At 38.5% G+C, this 7691-nt stretch overlaps 1 pseudogene; it reads right to left on the reverse strand.

The window, feature by feature from the left end:
- Positions 1 to 451: 451 nt before the first annotated feature.
- On the reverse strand, positions 452 to 2378 carry LOC125190658 (annotated as a pseudogene).
- Between the last annotated feature and the right edge of the window lie 5313 nt (positions 2379 to 7691).

A 7691-nucleotide genomic window follows, 5' to 3' on the forward strand; every position in this document is an offset into this window, starting at 1 on the left:
GTCAACATATTTCTTCTCTTACTTTTCCCCCTCTCTTACTTTATTTTCTTTACTTTTTCCTCTCTCCAACTTTATTATCTTTTTATTTAACACATTACACACATTTTTCTTAATCTTTTTGCCGAAAAAGAATTCCTCCACTACTATGGAACAAAGGGAGTATTGAACACAAAACAACATTTGACTTCAAAACTTCATAAATCCGTAGTTGGTTTACAAATGTTGATCCGTGGTTGAACTCCTCTGATTTTTTAGACATTGGTACTACATAATCATGTACTTGGCTGTTCGGTTTGTTAGTGACAAACTCAAAGTTTAGGATGTTTAGCTTTTGATTTACTCATATTATTTAAACTCTTGAGTTCTTGTGTCATTTAATTTACCCTTATTAATTAAATCTAAGTATATGGAACCAATGTTTACATATGTAATATTACTGCATTGCATTATATACATAAAAATGCATTGATATTATGGTATAACTGTATATGCAATATAATTGCAGTACCAGTTTTTATTATACAAGCTGGTCAAATTATTTATAGGCGGTCTTCATGTCTAAATCGAACATGGAAACACGTAAGTTCAAGGTTGAACCGATTGATCCAATCCGATTTTAAAACATCGACATAACGTTATCTAAAAAGGAACTTGTGATGTAGTAGCTACAACGATCAAAGGACACTTTTTTTGGGGCGTGAGTCCACTAGATTCACTTAAATCTAACTCCTTCATTTTCGGTCCATTAGGCAATCTAAAATCAAACTTGTGTACCAACTTGGCTATGGCAAGCTCATCCACCACCTCCCCGAATGTAATACCAGGGCAACCCCTCCTGCCCGCCCCAAACGGGATGAACTCAAAATGCAGACCTCTAAAGTCTATGTCCATTCCAAGGAATCTCTCTGGGCGAAATTCCTCAGGATATTCCCACATTGAAGGATCCCTAGAAATCGCCCAAACATTAATCATCACACGCGTACCAGATGCGACGTCATAGCCCAATACTATTGTGTCTTGAGTTGATTCACGACGGAACAACCATGGGTTCGGCGGATGCAATCTTAGACTCTCCTTCAGCACTGCTTTCAGGTAAGGCATTTTCTCCAAGTCTTGCTCATCAATTACATCCTTACTACCCGCTACTTCTCTCACTTCATTTTGCAAAGTTTTCATGGTTTCTGGATTTCGTATCAGCTCCGTCATCGCCCACTCAAGAACTGATAAATGTAGTATTAGTTCCAGCACCTAACATATCCTGCAATAAAAATATTCAACCAAACAGGGGCAGCCATAATAAGAACATACCAAAACATTTCTATAAGAAAACACACGAGTATTGCTATAAGAATTAAAACAAAAACATACATGTGGTAAAAGAAAAGTATCCATACCAAAACGATAGCTTTGATAGTGTCATCTTCAATAGGGGTGCGACTTGCATTCTCTCTCCGAAAATCAAGCAATATGTCCATAAAATCCAGCTCACCACCATTTCCCTCTCTCCTCTCCCTAACCCTATGTTCTTGAAGAACAGATGCCAGAAACTTATCCATCTCCTTAACCAGCTCTTTCTACTCTCTTATCCAAACCATCAAACCTTCTCATCCATCTCAGGCATGGAATGTACTCCCACAGAGGTATACTCCCCAGCAGCAACCCAAACTCAGTAAACATCTCCTTAAAATCACTCTCTGAACCATACTTGTTTCCCAGAGCCACCCTACAAACCACATCGTTGGTCATAGCGTACATGACGTCGCTCAAGTTCATGGGCTTCGAAGAAGCACTCAATTTTCTGATCTTGTCGACCATGAGGGAAGTCTCTTCCTCCCTCACGCCGCGATAAGATAGAACCCTTTTGTTGCTCAGCAGATGAAGCACGCATATGCTGCGGCCCTGCCGCCAGAACTCTCCATACGGTGCGAAGATCACATTCCGGTTGTTGTAGTTCAGCCGGCTCGAGACGCTTTAGGTCGGGCCTGCTTGCGAAGATCAGGTCATGGGTTTTCATGATCTCTCGCACAGCATCGGCCGAGGAGACGAATAAGGACGGGGACTTTGCCGAAGTGGACCAGCATGAGGGGGCCGTGGCGGCGGGAGAGTGATTGGAGGGATCTGTGGGTGGCTTGAGCCCAGCTGGTGGAGGTTTCCGATTAGCGGGAGCTTTGGTGGAGACGGTGGCAGGCGTTCCCCGGGGCTCTCGGAGAGTGACTGCGGCGCCATTTGTGGAGGAAAAAGAAAAAGACGGATGCGGAGATTAGCACAGCCAAGAAATGTGAGAGGGAAACCATTTTTAGTTTGGAGAGACTAATGTATGAGAAGAAGCAAATGGCAAAGGTTTTTTTATAGATCCCTTCGATAATTAGAAAGTCAATTGAAATTAATAATTTGATTAGAAAGTCCACCGAAAATATCTTGATATTTTCAGAAAGAGAGTTTGGCTTGTATTATATAGATGATTCAATGTTCCATAATTGATGTTTAATTTACCTTGGCCCAATCTAAAATTAATAATCGTAAATTAAAATAAGAAATTGCATAAATAAGAAAAACCATCACTTAATTAAAATTACAAAAGAGGAGAAGTGTGCTAAATTTCTTCAATGAGACATGTTGGAGTTAGCCTTAAACTCATTTTTTACGAGGGTAAATGTTTTTCTTTTGTATTCTCGGAATTCATTTTTTGCCATAACTCTTTGATAAAAAATAAAAAATAATAATTAAATTGGAAGCATTAAAAATCACAAAGTACAAGGAAACAAATCAAAATTCAACAACCATAAGTGCCACATGGCATGATTGGATTGGCCTTCATCATGTGGTCGGATAAGGACGAAGCCAGGAATTTATACCGAGACAAACAAATATATGGGAAAAATTTAAGAGTTTAGGAGGGACATTTAATAAAAAAAATAAATTATTAAATTTTACTACCTCGTCCCGAAAATTTGTGATCACCTATTTCCTTTTTCGTCCGTCCATAAAAATTTGTCACCTTTCACTTTTACCAATTTTGTAATAGACTCACATTCCACTAACTCATTCTCACTCACATTTTATTTTAAAACTAATATATAAAAGTAGAACTCACGCGCCACTAGCTTTTTCAACTCACTTTCTATTACATTTGTTAAAACTCATGTCGGGGTCAAATTGTGACGAATTTTGGGGAACGGAGGGAGTATAAAAAGGAAACAAATTAAAATTCAGCAACCATAAGTGCCACATGGCACGATGGATTGGCCTTCATCATGTGGTCGCCAGAACGAAGCGTAAATTTATTCCGAGACAAACAAAAATATTACATGGGAAATATTTAAGAGTTTAGCAGGGACATTTTATAAAAATAAAAATTACCAAACTTTACAATAAATGGTTTATTCATATGTGAGTATATTGAATGGCCCTACATGCTAGATCCGTCCATCCAAGCTAGGATCGGTCTTCGATTAGCTAGGTGGTCACAAAGTACAAGGAAACAAATCAAAATTCAGCAACCATAAGTGCCACATGGCACGACTGGATTGGCCTTCATCATGTGGTCGCTAAGGACGAATCCAGACTTTATACCGAGACAAACAAAAATATTACGTGGGAAAAATTTAATAATTTAGGAGGGACATTTTATAAAAAATAAAAATTATTAAATTTTATGATAAATGATTTATTCGTATGTGAGTATATTGAATGGCCCATACTTGCTAGATCTCATTCAACCGAAACGTCAATTGATAATGGCGCATTCGTGACACTCCGATATCTCGGAAAAAAGTGACACTCTAATATTTTATCGAGTGTAAAACAATTTTTTCAAATCCAAATTTTAAAAATGACCTAAAACAAACTAAGTGTCTAAAATAATGGGATAAAATTCTCAAGCCGTGTACAAAGGTACTCTAATTATTACAATCGAAGGAAGATAACAACAATAAAAGTGAAATAAAAATTACAACGGAATTAATAAAAAAAACCAAACTATAAGTCAAGTCGAGGAACCCCTTTCCCGTAAGAAAAATTACCCCGGCTAGTGCTCACGGAAGGTATTTTTCCCCAAAGATAAAAGGGTTTTCCCCTCATGAAGACCTAACCCCCCTAGAACAACTTGGGAGTTAAGAATCGAGTATTAATTTTTTAAGATCCCCTTGATTAAAAATTTAAAAAGAAGAATGTTTTTTTGGGGTCTATGTTCCCTTTCCAAACTCCCCCTATTTATAGATGGGGGGCCACCTAAAAGGTTTTAAAGGGACATCATCCAAATGGAGGTTACAAGAACATAAAAGGGCCCAAAGGACTTAGCCACTGAAAGGCCAAACCCCTTTTTTTAATCACCTTTTTTCAACAATCCCCAATGGGGAGCACCCCCCAAACCAACACAAGCGTGTAGCGGCATGAGACTCTTCGCTCACTCGAGAAAAATTGCATTTGGAATAGAGGGGGCTTTGAACTTTCCATAATCAACCTATCGGGTTTTGGGCCCGGTGGAATGATGCCTTGAACCATTCTTGGTGTATCCGAGACAATAATTTTGCCCTTTTTACAAACTCACGCTCACTTTTGGCCCTTTTCGGATGGAACCCCCTTTGGATTCAAAATGATTCACTATTAAACGGTCCACCTTCTTCACTTAAAAGGTGATTTTTTTTCCGGTACCCCGCAATCCCACCCCCTCGAGGTTTAAGAATCATTAAAATTTAAAAATTTACCTCTTCCCACGAGTTAAAACCCTCAATGCTTTTCTAAAGAATGGGCGAAGAAAAAAAAATCTTCCAGTGTTACGGCTAGGTCATGCTTCGTTTTCCCATTGAACCGCCCTGAGATCTCCAATCGTAGGTTGGGTTACCACATAATCATCTTTTAAGTGGGTTTTTCCCCCTTTCCCTTTTAGAATTTAGCTTTGATCATTTAAACTTCATTAACGGCCCGCTGTTATCCACCCACATAGTAAACCGCGATAACCCCAAGTGATCAAGCCTTTGTATTGTGTCGGAAATCGAGATTCCCATTGATAAGCCATGCGCCTCCTATACCCGCGCTATCAAGTATATCATTTCCCGGAAAACCGGTTTCTTCCAACATGGAATATCTTCGGGAAGTTTCTAAGCCACTCGCCTTCTTCCCCGTTTTGTTGCGAAACAAATTCCATGGTGGATCGAGCTATACACGCGCCATTGACTTCCACAAACAATTCCACCCCCAAAGGAACACATACCCATGTCGAAAATGAGTTTTTTTGAACAGATCCAATTTGCATCACTTTCCTTCAAGATTGGGATATTGGTTTTTCCGCTCAAAGTTAAAGTAATTAATATTAAAAACCCCTACAGTTTTCCCAATGTTCCCGGTTGTTAATCCCCTTATTCAAAGCAAGATCGGGGGGGGCGGGGAAAAAAATCAAATCCCCATGACCCTTGATATTCTTCGAGCTCGGCTCCCCCGTGTGCTTACTCAAATGCACTTTGGGTTCCAAGGGGGTCCCCCGGGCTCCGCAAAGGGAGTGAAATTTTTTAAGCACTTTTCTGAAATGAGTGGCAATCAACCTCATGATTTTTTTATAATCGTTCTAAGACTCATTAGCCCCATATCTTTATTGAAATTACTCAACATTTTTTTGGTTTCGTTGATAAGACACTTTTTTCCCCCCATAATCAACATATATCTCTAAAGCCAAAAAAAAACCGTTTTTCCGTGTTCTTAATGAAAAACCACTTATCACCTCTTGAAAAACCCCTTGACAACATCACATTGTAAAACCAAGTGCCATTAAAGGGTTTTTTTAAACCATAGAGACCCACTAGTTTTCATACCTTCCTTTCGGGAGACACAAACCCTTCGGGTTTTCCTATAAATTTTCCTCCAAATTTACCATTAAAAAACAGTTTTCCCTCCATTTTGAATTTCAAGATTTGGGAAAAAAACAATCGCAAAAGCCCCGAATGGAATGATTCGAAAGGGGGAATACGTGCCAAAAGTTTATCCCCTTTTTTTTGGGGTTTAAACCTTTCCCTGGCGAGCCTTTACTTTTTTAATAGACCATCGTTTATATTTCCTTCTCGGGGTCCACTTACCTAAGGGCTTACAACCTTTAAAACTCTAAAACCAGTGTTATTTCTCATAATTGATTCGCCCCTATTGATTGCTTTTTGCGAATGGCGACCGGGGGGAAAAATTTGCCCGACTTTGGTTATCATCCCAAAATAAAGGTTAAAGTCCCAAAAATCAGCAATTTTTAAATCTTTCACCAGCTTGTTCACATCCTCGGGGCTTTCTGTCCTTTTTTTGGGGGATTAGAACTGTGGATTCATCTATCCTTTCACAAAAATCCCCCCGCCTTGCAAGGGTAAACATTCTCAAAAAAATAGCTTCCTTTACTTATTTGATCCTTCCCCGCCGGCTCCCACTTATGGACAGGAAAGATATCACTACTATTAAGTGATGGCCAAAAAAAGAATCGCGTTTTTGGGGAATAGAACTTGTTTGGGGGCGGCATTCACCCTTTTCTAAACACCCCCCCCCTTTTAGGTAGGGCGAAGGTTTTTCCCTTTTCCCTAACTCATGGGTTTAATCCCCTTTTTTTTGGAAAAATTATTAGGGTATAATTTGCCATTAACAGCCCTCCCCCACATGTTTTGAAACCCAACTAATCAAGGTTATCATCTCTTTAAGTGGATTTTGCGTTCAAAAAACCCTTGGAGAATAGGAGCCGTATTTGGTGAATTATACCACTTCATACATAATTCTACAAACGGGCCACATATTCACCACCTCATCACTTAAACATTTAATTTGACAATTAAGTTGATTTTACCTTTTTTAATTTTTAAAACCTTAATTGTACTTTACTTCAATAAATAAAGGTAAAATATCTTTGCAATCATCTATAAATGTGATGAAATACTTTTTACCACCTCTTGTTTGCAAAATTTCAAATCACATCTTGTATGGATCAACTCAAGAGGTTTTGTGCTCCGCTATACCAATGGGAAAGAGTTAGCCATTTTGGCTTCAAACACACTTCAATTTTCTTTGGGGTTAAACTTATCAACTTTTAGTAAATTAAGATTTACTAATCTTTTTATAGCATTTAGATTTACATGTCCCCAAACTATTATGGCATAAATCGACTCTAAACAAATAAGAGGATGTGTTTTTCTTTTGCATATTCCTTTTTTATGAAGACCAAAATTCCTAAAAAATTCACTAGGTGGCCTTCACCTATGAATTTTCCATTCTTGGGCAATATAACCTTTTCACACTCAAATTTAGTGAGAATAATATTTACTAGAAAAGAGCTGACCCAAAATTATTTGGGGTTTTGGGGCAGCGACATCCTTAAAGGGGGAAAAAACCTTTTCCGATCCTGTTTTAGGAAACTTACCCCCCCCAACACCCGAAGGGTTGGGTTTTCCCCTGGGCCTCCTCCAACAGATCCCAAAAAAAAATGTTTCTCTTAGAGCACACATGACATGTTGCCCCGTATCAAAACCTTCATTTGGGTTATTATTATGGGCCACGTCAGACATTTCGACCACCTGTGATCTTTTTGTTTATAACAACACGTTCAAATAATTTACTATTGTCTCCATCAAAAGTGCACAATTATATTGAACCAAAGTGCATTGGTATATTAAAACCCCCCTATCCCCTTATTACTAAAATCAAATTGGTCTTTCTTGTCAAAAAAAGGAAAA

The sequence above is a fragment of the Salvia hispanica genome, chromosome 5 (genome assembly GCF_023119035.1).
Source record: "Salvia hispanica cultivar TCC Black 2014 chromosome 5, UniMelb_Shisp_WGS_1.0, whole genome shotgun sequence".
NCBI classification, from domain to species: Eukaryota; Viridiplantae; Streptophyta; class Magnoliopsida; order Lamiales; family Lamiaceae; genus Salvia; species Salvia hispanica.